General features: G+C 25.9%; 1 long non-coding RNA gene across 2 annotated transcripts in view; it reads right to left on the reverse strand.

Annotated features, from left to right (window-relative positions):
• Positions 1–1,424: 1,424 nt before the first annotated feature.
• Positions 1,425–18,942, reverse strand: part of LOC126301640 (uncharacterized) — a 90,894-nt gene continuing 73,376 nt past the window's right edge. For both annotated transcript variants that reach the window (XR_007553070.1, XR_007553069.1), the window contains exon 2: positions 1,425–1,932. This is a non-coding gene — a long non-coding RNA (uncharacterized LOC126301640). The remainder of the gene's footprint in view (positions 1,933–18,942) is intronic.

The following is an 18,942-nucleotide window of genomic DNA, read 5'->3' on the forward strand; positions in this document are numbered from 1 at the left end:
ATTAATTTAAATATAAAATATTATAATTAATATAAATAATAATATTAATTATAATAATATAATTATGTAAATTATCTATAATTAGATTATTTAACTAATATATATGAAAGTTAACTTAATATAAAAAAAGAATTCATATTAATAACATATTATATTAAATTACATAATTGTATAAAATATATTTATTATATTATTTAATCTTTCTTTATTTATTAGTGAAAAGAAAGATTAAATAAGAAAGAATATAATACATTTATTGCTATACATGTTCCATATTAATCTTTAATTATATATAATAGAGAAGTTGTTGTGGTCATACATAGGGGCGTTTCTTTTTTTTTTGTTAATGTTTGTGGTTTTTTTCTTTTTTTTTTCTTTAAATATTTGAATCTTTTATTTTTTCCTGAATTAATAGATTTAAAATTTTCTTATTTTTTATTTTTAAAAGTTTTATTCTTGCTTGTTTATTCACTTTTTCTTTGTATTATATGTAAGTTTTGTTAGACTAAATGTTCTTTTTGCAGTAATTTGATTTAATTATCAAGTGATTTTGGATTTAGCAATTGATTTAGTATCGGCATAATTCGTGCCAGCAGCCGCGGTTATACGATTGGTACAAGTAAATATTATTGGTTAAAACAGTTGTTTATATTATTAGGGTTGAAATATAAATTTGTAAGGTGAAATGTTAAAATTTATTTGTGGCCCTTTTTATGAATCTGTGAAATTTAAATAATAAACTAGGATTAGATACCCTATTATTTTAAATGTTAATTATATTTACCAGGGTACTATTAGTTAAGGTCTTTAAACCCAAAGAATTTGGCGGTATCTCATTCCATTCAGAGGAACCTACCCCATGATTGATAATACACGATTTACTCTACTTCATTTATTTGTTTGTATATCTCCGTTATCAGAGAATCTTTTTAGAGTTATAATTCTCAAGATTTATAATTATAAAATATTTCAGGTCAAGGTGCAGCTTATAGTTAAGAGGAGGTGGGTTACAATAGATTTTTGTTTATAACGGATTTGATAGTGAAATACTGTTAATGAAGGTGGATTTGATAGTAATTTAATTTATTTAATTTAACTGATATTGGCTCTGAGATGTGTACACATCGCCCGTCGCTCTCATTATTGATTATTCTATTTTATTTTAAAGTAGCTTCAATTTAGATGAGATAAGTCGTAACATAGTAGATGTACTGGAAAGTGTATCTAGGAAGAGTTTCAAGATATAACTTATTAGTAAAGTGTTTCATTTACACTGAAATTTTTTCTGTGCAAATCAGGATATCTTGATTATTTATTTTATTATATTTATTTTTTGTTTATTTAATTATTTAATATAAATAATTTTATTGTATTTTTGTCTTAGTATATTTTATAGAATTGATTTTTTAAATTATAGTTTATTGGTAATGTAAGTGTTTTATGAAATATTATTTTAAATTTTTTTAAGTAGATTTTATTTATTGTACCTTTTGTATCAGGGTTTATCAAAATTTTAGTATTTATTTTACTTGTCTCGATTTGGGTTGATTTATAAATAATTTATAGTTAATGTATCATAATTATTATTAAATTATTTATAGAAATGAGATGTTAATCGTTTCCCAAGATATCTAGTTTCTTAAGAAAAAATTTAATTTTTTAAAGTTATTTGTTTTTATTTAATTTTTTAAGTAAAAATATTAACTTATTTATTCTTTAAGGGATAAGCTTTGAAGTTAATAACCTATAATTTATTTTATAGAAATATAATAGTAAGCTTTAAACCAGCTATCTTTAAGATTACGTTTTAGTTCATTATTTTTTATTTTGATTTTATAAATATTTTAGGTTTTTTATTAAGATTATTAATTTAATTTTAAAATTTTTGTAATAATGATAGAATTAGTATATTTATTTGTATGAAATTTTTACCTTGTGAACTTATTATAAGGAACTAGGCAAAATTGATTTCCGAGTGTTTATCAAAAACATGTCCTCTTGTTTATATTTTGAGGTCTGGCCTGCTCACTGAGCGTATTTTTAAAGAGCCGCGGTATTTTGACCGTGCAAAGGTAGCATAATCATTAGTCTCTTAATTAGTGGCTGGAATGAATGGCTTGACGAGAAATCAACTGTCTCTTAATAAATTTTTGAATTTAACTTTTGAGTCAAAAGGCTTAAATGAGACGAGAAGACCCTATAGAGCTTGACATTTTACTTTTATATAGTTTTTTGTTTGTCTTTCTATATTTAATGATGATGTTTTGTTGGGGTGACATGAAGAATAGATAAACTCTTCATTATTATATCATTTATTTATGTTTGTTATTTTGATCCATAATTTATGATCATAAGATTAAGTTACCTTAGGGATAACAGTGTAATTGTTTTTGAGAGCTCATATCGACAAAGCAGATTGCGACCTCGATGTTGGATTAAGAAAAATTTTGGGTGCAGGAGCCCAATGATTAGGTCTGTTCGACCTTTAAATTCTTACATGATCTGAGTTCAGACCGGCGTGAGCCAGGTCGGTTTCTATCCTAAGATTGTTAATCCATATTAGTACGAAAGGACCATATGGTTAAAATATTTTTTGTTATATTGATTAATATTAATTTATTTACTATTTTGACAGATTAATGTGTTGAATTTAGAATTCATTTATGTAGATTTTTTCTACAAATAGTATTGATACTTTATGATTTATTTATATTTATTTTGAATTTTCTTTTATTGGTTATTTGTGTTTTAATTAGTGTTGCCTTTTTAACTTTATTAGAGCGTAAGGTTTTAGGTTATATTCAGATTCGAAAGGGTCCAAATAAGGTAGGTTTTGTTGGAATTCCTCAGCCATTTAGAGATGCTATTAAGTTAATTTGTAAGGAGCAGCCAATTCCTATTATATCTAATTACCTACTTTATTATTTTTCCCCTGTTTTTAATTTAATGATTTCTTTAGCCGTTTGAGTAATTTTTCCTTATTTAACTTATATGTGTTCTTTTTCTTATGGATTTTTATTTTTTTTATGTTGTACTAGATTAGGTGTTTATACTGTTATAATTGCTGGTTGATCTTCTAATTCAAATTATTCATTATTAGGTTCTCTTCGTTCTGTTGCTCAAACAATTTCTTATGAAGTTAGTTTAGCTTTAATTTTATTGTCTTTAATTATTTTAATTGGTAGTTTTAATATGTTTGATTTTATAAACTATCAGCTTTATTGTTGATTTATTATTATTTCTTTTCCTTTAGCTTTAGCTTGTTTTGCTTCTTGCTTAGCTGAAACTAATCGTACTCCTTTTGATTTTGCTGAAGGGGAATCTGAGTTAGTTTCAGGATTTAATATTGAGTATGGTGCCGGTGGTTTTACTTTAATTTTTTTAGCTGAATATACTAGAATTGTCTTCATAAGAATGTTATTGGCTTTAATTTTTTTGGGCGGTCATTTTTATTCTTTTATATTTTTTATTAAGCTTGCTATTATATCTTTTGGTTTTATTTGGGTTCGTGGAACATTACCACGGTTCCGTTATGATAAATTAATGTACTTAGCTTGAAAAAGTTTTTTACCTTTATCTTTGAATTTTTTTATTTTCTTTGTTGGTTTAAAGATTTTATTTATCTCATTTGTTTAGTGAAATTTTTTGAGAAAAGTTAATAGAAGAGTTAAACTTCTAATTTTATGTTTTCAAAACATATGCTTTTCCTAAGCTAATTAACTTTATTCCTTAATTAATTTATCTCATGCGTTTGCGACATGGACATTAATTAAGAAATATGTGAAGTAAATAATTGTTAAGATTTGACCTGTTATAATATAAGGTTCTTCAACAGGTCGTTTACCAATTCACGTTAGTAAGCATACAACAACTACTATAATTCAGAATAAAATTTGATTAATAGGGTAAAATTGAATGCCTCGGAATGGTGTTTTATTATAAAATGGTAAAATTATTAAGATTCTAATTTATAAAAATAATGCAATAACACCTCCTAACTTATTAGGGATAGATCGTAGAATTGCATATGCAAATAGGAAATATCATTCTGGTTGAATGTGAACTGGTGTTACTAATGGGTTGGCAGGTACAAAGTTATCTGGATCTCCTAATAGGTAAGGATTAATTAAACATAGTATAATTAATAATGATGTTATTATTACAAATGTAATAGAATCCTTAAAGGTAAAGTATGGATGGAATGGAATTTTTTCAATATCTCCATTTAGTCCAAGAGGATTATTAGATCCTGTTTGGTGAAGAAAAAATAAATGAATTGCTGCTATAGCAGCAATAATAAATGGTAATACAAAATGGAATGTGAAGAATCGATTTAATGTTGCATTATCAACAGCGAATCCTCCTCATACTCATTGGACTAAATCTGTTCCTAAGTATGGGATTGCTGATAATAAATTAGTAATTACTGTTGTACCTCAAAAAGATATTTGGCCTCAGGGTAAGACATATCCTATAAATGCAGTTGCTATAACTAAAAATAAAATCACTGTACCAATTATTCAGGTATGTATATATATATAAGATCCATAGTAAATTCCCCGTCCTACATGTAAGTAAATACAAATAAAAAATATAGATGCTCCATTTACGTGTAAGGTTCGGATAATTCAACCATTATTTACGTCTCGGCAGATGTGTACTACACTACTGAATGCTATTTCAATATTTGATGTATAATGTATAGCTAAAAATAGTCCAGTTACGATTTGAATTACCAAACATAACCCTAATAGGGATCCAAAATTTCATCAAAATGAAATATTTGTTGGGGCAGGTAAGTCAATTAAAGAGCTATTAATAATTTTAATTAAAGGATGTCTTAATCGTAAGGGTTTATTCATTAGTAATTATCTTATTTTACGAATAGGTCCCTGATTAATATTGGTGATTTTAACAACTGCTAGTAGTGCTAAAAATAAATAAATTATTATTATTATTGTAATAATGAATGTTGGTCTATTATAAATTTTTCTAAAGATATTGTTATTTCTTGATAATTGATTGAATTATCAATATTTATAGTTTCGGTGTTTTTGAAAAAGTCTATAAATATAGATATATCTAAAATAATTAATATTAATATGATAAATACTCACATTATTAATGTAATAATTATAGTGATTGATTTAGGCTGAAATATTTCGTTTGATGCAATTCTTGTAATGTAAATAAATAATACTAGTATACCACCAAGAAATGTTAAAAATAAAGTATATGATAATCAATATCTTTCTATTATTGTTCCTGTTATTAATCCAACTAGGAAGGTTTGAAGGATAATAAAAAGCATTATTGATATTGGGTGTCTTAATTTAATAAAATTAATATTTATTACATTTGATAATGATATAATTATTATTTTGATCATTTCAGGGGTTAGTTTATTTAAAATACCGGTTTTGGGGACCGATGATGGAAGCTTTTCCACCTCTGAAGTTTTAAAAGTGGGGGCTGGACTTATTTCCGGTTTACAAGACCGGCGTTTTTTTTAAACTATTAAAACTAATGTTTATATTCTCTAATTTTACTTCTTTATTGATTTATTTTGCTGGTGTTTATGTTTTTTCTTCTAAACGTAAACATTTATTAATGGTACTTTTGAGATTAGAATATATTGTTCTTTCTTTATTTATGTTAGTTATTGTTTTTCTTATTGAGTTTGGTTATGATTATTTTTTTCCTGTTATTTTTTTAGTTTTTTCTGTTTGTGAGGGTGCTTTAGGTCTTTCTATTTTAGTTTCAATAATTCGTTCTCATGGTAATGATTTTTTTAATTCTTTTGGTTTATCTTTATGTTAAAGTATTTATTTATAACTATTTTTTTGATCCCTCTTTGTTTATTAAATAATTGTTGATGGTTGGTTCATTCTTTAATGTTTCTGTCGGGTTTTGTTTTTATAATTTGTGTTTATTCATATGCTGATTTGAATATAATTAGATATTATTTTGGTATTGATTATTTTTCTTTTAGTTTAATTTTACTTAGTTTTTGGATTTGTTCTTTAATAATCACTGCTAGAGGTTCAGTTTATTTAAGTTCATATCATTCTAATTTTTTTGTTTTTATGGTTTTGATTTTAATAATTACGCTTTATTGTTCATTTGCTAGATTAAGTCTTCTTTCTTTTTATATTTTTTTTGAGGCTAGATTAGTTCCTACTTTACTTTTAATTTTGGGTTGGGGTTATCAACCTGAGCGTTTGCAGGCTGGTGTTTATTTAATTTTTTATACTTTGGTTGCTAGATTACCTTTATTATTAGTTTTATTTAAGGTTTATGATTTTTCTAATACTTTATATTTTCCTTTATTGGTTGATTTTGGTTCTTATTATTTTATGTTTTATGTATTTATAATTTTGGCTTTTTTAGTTAAGATACCTATGTTTTTGGTTCATTTATGACTTCCTAAGGCTCATGTAGAGGCCCCTATTTCAGGTAGAATAATTCTTGCTGGTGTTTTATTAAAGTTAGGTGGTTATGGTATTTTTCATGTTATAAAGGTTATTTCTTATTTGGGTTTAAAGTTTAATTATTTTTGATTGTCTTTAGGTTTATCTGGGGGTGTTATTGTAAGATTTATTTGTTTTCGTCAGGTTGATTTAAAGTCTTTAATTGCATATTCTTCTGTTGCTCATATAAGAATGGTTATTGGTGGATTGATGACTATGAATTGATGAGGTTGTGTAGGTTCTCTTTCTCTAATGGTTGGTCATGGTTTATGTTCTTCTGGTTTATTTTGTTTATCTAATATTATTTATGAACGTTTAGGTAGACGAAGATTATTAATTAACAAGGGTATAATTAATTTGATGCCAAGAATGGCTTTATGATGATTTCTTTTAAGATCATCAAATATGGCTGCTCCTCCTTCTTTAAATTTGGTAGGTGAAATTAGATTATTAAATATAATTATATCTTGATCTTCTTTTAGATTCTTTGCTTTGATTTTTTTATCTTTTTTTAGAGCTGTTTATACTTTGTATATATATTCTTATTCTCAGCATGGGAATTATTATTCTGGTGTTTATACTTGTTCTCTTGGTTATTTTCGTGAATATCATCTTTTACTTTTACATTGATTGCCTTTAAATATTCTCTGTTTAAAGGGTGAATATTTCTTTGTTTAGTTTGCTTAAGTATTTTAATTAAAAATATTGTTTTGTGGAATCAATGATATGAAGTTTTTCATCTTAGGCCGTGAATTTATTTTCTATTTGTTCTTTGAGTTTTTTTTCTTTGTTTATTTCGAGAACTATAATTTTTATTTTAGGTATTTATTATTTAATAATTGATTATAGAGTTTTTGTTGAGTGAGAGCTTTTCAATTTAAATGGTTCTATAGATGTTATAACTTTAATTTTGGATTGAATATCTCTTATTTTTATATCTTTTGTTATATATATTTCTTCTTTGGTTATTTATTATAGAGAGGATTATATATCTGGTGAAAAGAATATAAATCGTTTTATTATTATTGTTTTAATATTTATTCTTTCTATAGGTTTTTTAATTATTAGTCCTAATTTAATTAGAATTTTATTAGGTTGAGATGGTTTAGGTTTAGTTTCTTATTGTTTAGTTATTTATTATCAAAATGTAAAATCTTATAGTGCTGGTATATTAACTGCACTTTCTAATCGTATTGGTGATGTTGCTATTTTAATTTCTATTGCATGAATGTTAAATTTTGGTGGTTGAAATTATATTTATTATTATGATTTTATTTCTAATTCTTTTGAAATAAAGCTCATTACTATATTAATTGTTTTAGCAGCTATAACTAAGAGAGCTCAGATTCCTTTCTCTTCATGACTTCCTGCTGCTATAGCAGCTCCTACTCCTGTTTCTGCTTTAGTTCATTCTTCTACTCTTGTTACTGCTGGTGTTTATTTATTAATTCGTTTTAGACCAATATTGGATACTTATAATTGTGGTTGATTTTTACTTTTAATTGGTTGTATAACTATATTTATGGCTGGATTGGGCGCTAATTTTGAGTTTGATTTAAAGAAGATTATTGCTCTTTCTACTTTAAGACAACTTGGTTTAATAATAAGAATTTTGGCTATAGGTTATCCAAAGCTTGCATTTTTTCATTTATTGGCTCATGCTTTATTTAAGGCATTATTATTTATATGTGCAGGTTCAATAATTCATAATTTGAAGGATTCTCAGGATATTCGTTTTATAGGATCAATTGTTAATTTCATACCTTTAACTTCAGTTTGTTTTAATGTTTCTAGTTTATCTTTGTGTGGAATACCTTTTTTAGCGGGATTTTATTCAAAGGATTTAATTCTTGAGATGGTTTGTTTAAGATGAATTAATTGTTTAATTTTTTTTCTTTATTTTTTTTCTACTGGTTTTACTGCTTCTTATTCTTTTCGTTTGTTTTATTATTCAATATCTGGTGATAATAATTTTTATTCTAGATTTTCTTTTGATGATAAGGGTTATTATATTTCATTTGGAATAATTGGTCTATTGTTTGTTGCTGTTTTTGGTGGTAGTCTTTTATCTTGATTAATTTTTCCTATTCCTCATGTGATTGCTTTACCTTATTATTTAAAGTTTTTAACTATTACAGTTGTTATTTTAGGTGCTTATTTAGGTTATCTTATTTCTAATTTTGATTTTTCTCATAATTTATTTTCTTTAAGTATACTTTCTTTTGTTAGATTTGCTGGTTCTATATGATTTATACCTTTTCTTTCAACTAAGTTTATTAGATATATTCCTTTAAAAATAGGTTATTATTCATCTAAGTCATTTGATTATGGTTGAGGTGAATTACTTGGTGGTCAAGGTTTATATAGATTATTTATTTATTTAATTGGTTATATTCAAGGTTGATATGATTCTAATTTCAAGATTTATCTTTTAACTTTTATTTTTTGAATATTTATTTTGGTAATATTGTTTTTCGTTTACTTAAATAGCTTATAATTAGAGCGTGACACTGAAGATGTTAAGGAAGTATTTTTACTTTTAAGTATTTAGAAATATAGATATATTATTTTTACAGTGAAAATGTAATGTTTTATTTAAACTATATAAATTTTAGAAATGTTAACGGAGTTTAACCGCTAATATAAAAAGTTAGCAGCTTTCATATTGGCTTTACATTTCCTTAATTGGAACTATTATAGTTCAATTATATTATTAACAATAATATGCCTCTTTTTGGCTTCAATTAATAAGAATAAGGGTAGTACATACCAATCTTCCAGGTCGAAACTGACTGTAATATTTCGCTTCTTATTCAATTTAAGGTTGATTGATAATATCAATACTTTTTGAATGCAACCCAAATGTTATATTTAACTACAACCCTTTATTCTGCTCATTGTAATGCTCCTTGGTTTCATTCATGCTATAGTCCTCCTAATAGAACTAGAATAAAAAGTATTGTTGATACTGTTCAGATTATAATGTCTGAAGTTTTAAAAATAATTACAATTGGTAGAATTAGTGCAATTTCTACATCAAAAATTAAAAAGATTACTGCGATTAGGAAGAATTGTATTGAGAATGGTATTCGTGCTGATCTTTTTGGATCAAACCCACATTCAAATGGTGAACTTTTTTCTCGATCATTAATTAATTTTTTTGATAGTGTTGTTGCCAGGATTATAACAATTATTGGAATAATAAATCTAATGAAAACTCTTGTTGATAGAATTAGAATTGTTTTTCTTGATTTATATCAAGCTTTCTGATTGGAAGTCAAATGTACTATTTATACTAGAAAAACAATTATCTACCTCATCAATAAATAGAGATATATAAGAATAATCATACTACGTCTACGAAGTGTCAGTATCATGCTGCTGCTTCAAATCCAAAGTGATGTCTAGGTGAAAATTGATTTATTGAGTGTCGAAGTAGACATGTTGATAAAAAGATTGTTCCAATAATTACGTGTAAACCATGGAATCCTGTTGCAACAAAGAATGTTGATCCATAAACTGCATCTGCAATGGTAAAAGGTGCTTCTCAATATTCATATGCTTGAAGTATTGTAAAGTATAGTCCTAATAACACTGTGAAGAATAATCCTTGTAGTGCTTGAGTATGATTAGATTCCATTAAACTATTATTTACATTACAAGAATTGCATCAAACGAAATATTTCAGCCTAAATCAATCACTATAATTATTACATTAATAATGTGAGTATTTATCATATTAATATTAATTATTCTAGATATTTATAGACTTTTTCAAAAACACCGAAACTATAAATATTGATAATTCAATCAATTATCAAGAAATAACAATATCTTTAGAAAAATTTATAATAGACCAACATTCATTATTACAATAATAATAATAATTTATTTATTTTTAGCACTACTAGCAGTTGTTAAAATCACCAATATTAATCAGGGACCTATTCGTAAAATAAGATAATTACTAATGAATAAACCCTTACGATTAAGACATCCTTTAATTAAAATTATTAATAGCTCTTTAATTGACTTACCTGCCCCAACAAATATTTCATTTTGATGAAATTTTGGATCCCTATTAGGGTTATGTTTGGTAATTCAAATCGTAACTGGACTATTTTTAGCTATACATTATACATCAAATATTGAAATAGCATTCAGTAGTGTAGTACACATCTGCCGAGACGTAAATAATGGTTGAATTATCCGAACCTTACACGTAAATGGAGCATCTATATTTTTTATTTGTATTTACTTACATGTAGGACGGGGAATTTACTATGGATCTTATATATATATACATACCTGAATAATTGGTACAGTGATTTTATTTTTAGTTATAGCAACTGCATTTATAGGATATGTCTTACCCTGAGGCCAAATATCTTTTTGAGGTACAACAGTAATTACTAATTTATTATCAGCAATCCCATACTTAGGAACAGATTTAGTCCAATGAGTATGAGGAGGATTCGCTGTTGATAATGCAACATTAAATCGATTCTTCACATTCCATTTTGTATTACCATTTATTATTGCTGCTATAGCAGCAATTCATTTATTTTTTCTTCACCAAACAGGATCTAATAATCCTCTTGGACTAAATGGAGATATTGAAAAAATTCCATTCCATCCATACTTTACCTTTAAGGATTCTATTACATTTGTAATAATAACATCATTATTAATTATACTATGTTTAATTAATCCTTACCTATTAGGAGATCCAGATAACTTTGTACCTGCCAACCCATTAGTAACACCAGTTCACATTCAACCAGAATGATATTTCCTATTTGCATATGCAATTCTACGATCTATCCCTAATAAGTTAGGAGGTGTTATTGCATTATTTTTATAAATTAGAATCTTAATAATTTTACCATTTTATAATAAAACACCATTCCGAGGCATTCAATTTTACCCTATTAATCAAATTTTATTCTGAATTATAGTAGTTGTTGTATGCTTACTAACGTGAATTGGTAAACGACCTGTTGAAGAACCTTATATTATAACAGGTCAAATCTTAACAATTATTTACTTCACATATTTCTTAATTAATGTCCATGTCACAAACGCATGAGATAAATTAATTAAGGAATAAAGTTAATTAGCTTAGGAAAAGCATATGTTTTGAAAACATAAAATTAGAAGTTTAACTCTTCTATTAACTTTTCTCAAAAAATTTCACTAAACAAATGAGATAAATAAAATCTTTAAACCAACAAAGAAAATAAAAAAATTCAAAGATAAAGGTAAAAAACTTTTTCAATCTAAGTACATTAATTTATCATAACGGAACCGTGGTAATGTTCCACGAACCCAAATAAAACCAAAAGATATAATAGCAAGCTTAATAAAAAATATAAAAGAATAAAAATCACCGCCCAAAAAAATTAAAGCCAATAACATTCTTATGAAGACAATTCTAGTATATTCAGCTAAAAAAATTAAAGTAAAACCACCGGCACCATACTCAATATTAAATCCTGAAACTAACTCAGATTCCCCTTCAGCAAAATCAAAAGGAGTACGATTAGTTTCAGCTAAGCAAGAAGCAAAACAAGCTAAAGCTAAAGGAAAAGAAATAATAATAAATCAACAATAAAGCTGATAGTTTATAAAATCAAACATATTAAAACTACCAATTAAAATAATTAAAGACAATAAAATTAAAGCTAAACTAACTTCATAAGAAATTGTTTGAGCAACAGAACGAAGAGAACCTAATAATGAATAATTTGAATTAGAAGATCAACCAGCAATTATAACAGTATAAACACCTAATCTAGTACAACATAAAAAAAATAAAAATCCATAAGAAAAAGAACACATATAAGTTAAATAAGGAAAAATTACTCAAACGGCTAAAGAAATCATTAAATTAAAAACAGGGGAAAAATAATAAAGTAGGTAATTAGATATAATAGGAATTGGCTGCTCCTTACAAATTAACTTAATAGCATCTCTAAATGGCTGAGGAATTCCAACAAAACCTACCTTATTTGGACCCTTTCGAATCTGAATATAACCTAAAACCTTACGCTCTAATAAAGTTAAAAAGGCAACACTAATTAAAACACAAATAACCAATAAAACAAAATTCAAAATAAATATAAATAAATCATAAAGTATCAATACTATTTGTAGAAAAAATCTACATAAATGAATTCTAAATTCAACACATTAATCTGTCAAAATCGTAAATAAATGAATATTAATCAATATAACAAAAAATATTTTAACCATATGGTCCTTTCGTACTAATATGGATTAACAATCTTAGGATAGAAACCGACCTGGCTCACGCCGGTCTGAACTCAGATCATGTAAGAATTTAAAGGTCGAACAGACCTAATCATTGGGCTCCTGCACCCAAAATTTTTCTTAATCCAACATCGAGGTCGCAATCTGCTTTGTCGATATGAGCTCTCAAAAACAATTACGCTGTTATCCCTAAGGTAACTTAATCTTATGATCATAAATTATGGATCAAAATAACAAACATAAATAAATGATATAATAATGAAGAGTTTATCTATTCTTCATGTCACCCCAACAAAACATCATCATTAAATATAGAAAGACAAACAAAAAACTATATAAAAGTAAAATGTCAAGCTCTATAGGGTCTTCTCGTCTCATTTAAGCCTTTTGACTCAAAAGTTAAATTCAAAAATTTATTAAGAGACAGTTGATTTCTCGTCAAGCCATTCATTCCAGCCACTAATTAAGAGACTAATGATTATGCTACCTTTGCACGGTCAAAATACCGCGGCTCTTTAAAAATACGCTCAGTGAGCAGGCCAGACCTCAAAATATAAACAAGAGGACATGTTTTTGATAAACAGGCGGAAATCAATTTTGCCTAGTTCCTTATAATAAGGTCACAAGGTAAAAATTTCATACAAATAAATATACTAATTCTATCATTATTACAAAAATTTTAAAATTAAATTAATAATCTTAATAAAAAACCTAAAATATTTATAAAATCAAAATAAAAAATAATGAACTAAAACGTAATCTTAAAGATAGCTGGTTTAAAGCTTACTATTATATTTCTATAAAATAAATTATAGGTTATTAACTTCAAAGCTTATCCCTTAAAGAATAAATAAGTTAATATTTTTACTTAAAAAATTAAATAAAAACAAATAACTTTAAAAAATTAAATTTTTTCTTAAGAAACTAGATATCTTGGGAAACGATTAACATCTCATTTCTATAAATAATTTAATAATAATTATGATACATTAACTATAAATTATTTATAAATCAACCCAAATCGAGACAAGTAAAATAAATACTAAAATTTTGATAAACCCTGATACAAAAGGTACAATAAATAAAATCTACTTAAAAAAATTTAAAATAATATTTCATAAAACAATTACATTACCAATAAACTATAATTTAAAAAATCAATTCTATAAAATATACTAAGACAAAAATACAATAAAATTATTTATATTAAATAATTAAATAAACAAAAAATAAATATAATAAAATAAATAATCAAGATATCCTGATTTGCACAGAAAAATTTTCAGTGTAAATGAAACACTTTACTAATAAGTTATATCTTGAAACTCTTCCTAGATACACTTTCCAGTACATCTACTATGTTACGACTTATCTCATCTAAATTGAAGCTACTTTAAAATAAAATAGAATAATCAATAATGAGAGCGACGGGCGATGTGTACACATCTCAGAGCCAATATCAGTTAAATTAAATAAATTAAATTACTATCAAATCCACCTTCATTAACAGTATTTCACTATCAAATCCGTTATAAACAAAAATCTATTGTAACCCACCTCCTCTTAACTATAAGCTGCACCTTGACCTGAAATATTTTATAGTTATAAATCTTGAGAATTATAACTCTAAAAAGATTCTCTGATAACGGAGATATACAAACAAATAAATTAAGTAGAGTAAATCGTGTATTATCAATCATGGGGTAGGTTTCTCTGAATGGAATGAGATACCGCCAAATTCTTTGGGTTTAAAGACCTTAACTAATAGTACCCTGGTAAATATAATTAACATTTAAAATAATAGGGTATCTAATCCTAGTTTATTATTTAAATTTCACAGATTCATAAAAAGGGCCACAAATAAATTTTAACATTTCACCTTACAAATTTATATTTCAACCCTAATAATATAAACAACTGTTTTAACCAATAATATTCACTTGTATCAATCGTATAACCGCGGCTGCTGGCACGAATTATGCCGATACTAAATCAATTGCTAAATCCAAAATCACTTGATAATTAAATCAAATTACTGCAAAAAGAACATTTAGTCTAACAAAACTTACATATAATACAAAGAAAAAGTGAATAAACAAGCAAGAATAAAACTTTTAAAAATAAAAAATAAGAAAATTTTAAATCTATTAATTCAGGAAAAAATAAAAGATTCAAATATTTAAAGAAAAAAAAAGAAAAAAACCACAAACATTAACAAAAAAAACGAAACGCCCCTATGTATGACCACAACAACTTCTCTATTATATATAATTAAAGATTAATATGGAACATGTATAGCTATAAATGTATTATATTCTTTCTTATTTAATCTTTCTTTTCACTAATAAATAAAGAAAGATTAAATAATATAATAAATATATTTTATACAATTATGTAATTTAATATAATATGTTATTAATATGAATTCTTTTTTTATATTAAGTTAACTTTCATATATATTAGTAAAATAATCTAATTATAGATAATTTACATAATTATATTATTATAATTAATATTATTATTTATATTAATTATAATATTTTATATTTAAATTAATAATTTTATTTATTATATCCAATTATAATAATATTAAATATTAAATTACATATTATTATATATATTATATTATAATAACCTATTTTAAGCTAAAAACATAAGTAGCTATAATCCTAGGTAAATAATTGCATTAAAATAATCAATTGATAATGGTAAGATGAACTTATAATACTTTAATTTCAATTAAATGTAATATATTAATATAAATTATTTAATATATATATATATATATATAAAATAAAATGAGCAGGATAAATTAATCCTAATTAAACAAAATAATACATAAAAGAATTTCAAAAAAAAACTTTCGATTTATATATTAAATAAATGAAGTGCCTGATTAAAGGGTTACCTTGATAGGGTAAATAAAGTAAATAAAATTACCTTCATTAAAATTACATAAGATAGAATTAAACTACCTCCTTTAGTATCAAAAACTAATGTGCATCATACACCTTAATGTAAAAAGGTAAGCTAAACAAGCTAATGGGTTCATACCCCATTTATAGAGGTATCAAACCTCTCCTTTTTAATGACCAACAACTCTACAAAACTTCTCTTCCTATCAACATTAATGATAGGAACGATCCTGTCCATTTCATCAAATTCCTGATTTGGGGTTTGAATAGGACTTGAGATCAACTTACTTTCATTTATTCCGCTCCTAACAAGAAATAAAAATATAATAATAAATGAATCATCAATTAAATATTTTATTGTCCAAGCAATAGCATCGACAATATTATTATTTTCAATTTTGCTGATTCAAATAAAATATCCCATGGGATGGGAAACAGAATTTATCCCATCAATAATAATTAGATCTAGACTATTATTAAAGATTGGAGCTGCACCTTTCCATTTCTGATTTCCAGAAGTTATAGGAGCATCAAGATGAAATAATTGTTTAACATTAATAACATGACAAAAAATCGCCCCAATAATGGTCTTATCTTATTGTATTCAATTAAGAACTTTTATTTGAACAATTATTATCTTAAGAATTATTATTGGTGCAATAGGAGGTTTAAATCAAACATCCTTACGACAACTTTTAGCATATTCATCAATCAGACATCTAGGTTGAATAATTAGATCATTAACAGTCAGAGAAAACATCTGAGAACTATACTTCATTATTTACTCACTATTAAGATTAATTATAGTTTTATTATTTAAGCAAATAAATTTATTTTTCATAAATCAAATTTATTCAGCCAGAAATATAAAAACCGAAATTAAATTCATAATATTCTTATCTTTATTATCTTTAGGTGGACTACCACCATTCCTTGGATTCTTACCAAAATGAATTGTAATACAATCATTAATAGAAAACAATATAACAACTATTATAACTATTATAGTTGTATTAACTACAATTACACTCTACTACTATATACGTATTAGATTCTCAGCTCTAATTATATCATACACAGAAAATTCGTGATCTATAAAGATAAAGTCCCAAAAATCAAGAATCATTCTTCCTATAACAGTAATAATTTCAACAATAGGATTGATTTCAACATCAACCTTAATTTCATTATACTAAGGACTTAAGTTAATCAAACTAATAACCTTCAAAGTTATAATTAAAAGAATAATCTTTTAGGCCTTAGTAAAATTTTACACCTCTAGAATTGCAGTCTAGAATCATAATTGAATATAAGACCTAAATATGATAAGAGAGAAAACATCTCATAAGTAGATTTACAGTCTACCACCTAAAATTCAGCCATCTTACCGCAAAAATGATTATTCTCAACAAACCATAAGGACATTGGTACTTTATACTTCATATTTGGAGCGTGAGCAGGAATAGTAGGAACATCAATAAGAATACTTATTCGTGCTGAACTTGGCCAACCCGGATCTCTAATTGGGGATGACCAGATTTATAATGTTATTATTACAGCTCACGCATTCGAAATAATTTTCTTTATAGTAATACCTATTATAATTGGTGGATTTGGTAATTGACTTGTTCCACTAATAATTGGTGCACCAGATATAGCATTTCCACGAATAAATAATATAAGTTTTTGATTACTACCACCTTCACTAACCCTTCTTCTTACATCTTCTATAGTAGATAATGGTGCTGGTACAGGATGAACAGTTTACCCTCCTCTAGCAGGAGCTATTGCACACGGGGGTGCATCTGTAGATCTAGCTATTTTTTCACTGCACTTAGCAGGTGTATCATCTATTCTTGGTGCAGTGAATTTCATTACAACAGCAATTAATATACGATCAGAAAGTATAACTTTAGATCAAACACCTTTATTTGTATGATCTGTAGCTATTACAGCATTACTTCTCCTTCTTTCACTTCCAGTTTTAGCAGGAGCTATTACTATATTATTAACAGATCGAAATTTAAATACATCATTCTTTGACCCTGCAGGAGGGGGTGACCCAATTCTATATCAACATCTATTTTGATTCTTTGGACACCCAGAAGTTTATATTTTAATTCTACCGGGGTTCGGAATTATTTCACATATTGTATGTCAAGAAAGAGGAAAAATTGAATCATTTGGAACATTAGGTATAATTTATGCTATACTATCAATTGGACTAATAGGATTTATTGTATGAGCACATCATATATTTACAGTAGGAATGGATGTTGACACACGAGCATATTTTACATCAGCAACAATAATTATTGCTGTACCTACACGAATTAAGGTATTTAGATGATTAGCTACATTATATGGAACTAAATTCAAGTTCAATCCACCATTATTATGAGCTCTAGGATTTATTTTCCTATTTACAATTGGTGGATTAACAGGATTAGTATTAGCAAATTCATCACTTGATATTGTATTACATGATACATATTATGTAGTAGCCCACTTTCATTATGTATTATCTATAGGAGCAGTATTTGCAATTATAGGAGGTGTCATTCAATGATATCCACTATTTACAGGATTAACTATAAATAATACATGATTAAAAATCCAATTTACAATTATATTCATTGGAGTAAATTTAACATTCTTTCCTCAACACTTCCTAGGATTAGCAGGAATACCTCGACGATACTCTGACTACTCAGACGCATATACATCATGAAACGTAGTATCAAGAATTGGGTCTACAATTTCTATTGTAGGAATCATTATATTCATTGTAATTATATGAGAAAGAATGATTACAAACCGAGCAATTATATTTAGAGCTAACATAAGAAGATCAACAGAATGACTACAAAATAACCCTCCTGCAGAACATAGTTACTCAGAATTACCATTAATCTCTAGATTCTAATATGGCAGATTAGTGCAGTAGATTTAAGCTCTACAAATAAAGGTTTGACCTTTTATTAGAAAATATTTATTAATGGCAACATGATCAAATTTATCTCTTCAAGATGGAGCTTCACCATTAATGGAGCAATTATCATTCTTTCATGATCATACTATGGTCGTATTATTATTAATTACAGTAATTGTAGGTTATGCCCTAAGTTATATATTATTTATTGCCTATACTAACCGTAATATACTTCATGGACATTTAATTGAAACAATCTGAACAGCTTTACCAGCAATTACATTAATTTTTATTGCCCTTCCATCATTACGACTATTATATTTACTTGATGATTCAGTAGATGCAATAATTA

This window comes from Schistocerca gregaria, unplaced genomic scaffold, assembly GCF_023897955.1.
Source record: "Schistocerca gregaria isolate iqSchGreg1 unplaced genomic scaffold, iqSchGreg1.2 ptg000077l, whole genome shotgun sequence".
Lineage (NCBI taxonomy): Eukaryota > Metazoa > Arthropoda > Insecta > Orthoptera > Acrididae > Schistocerca > Schistocerca gregaria.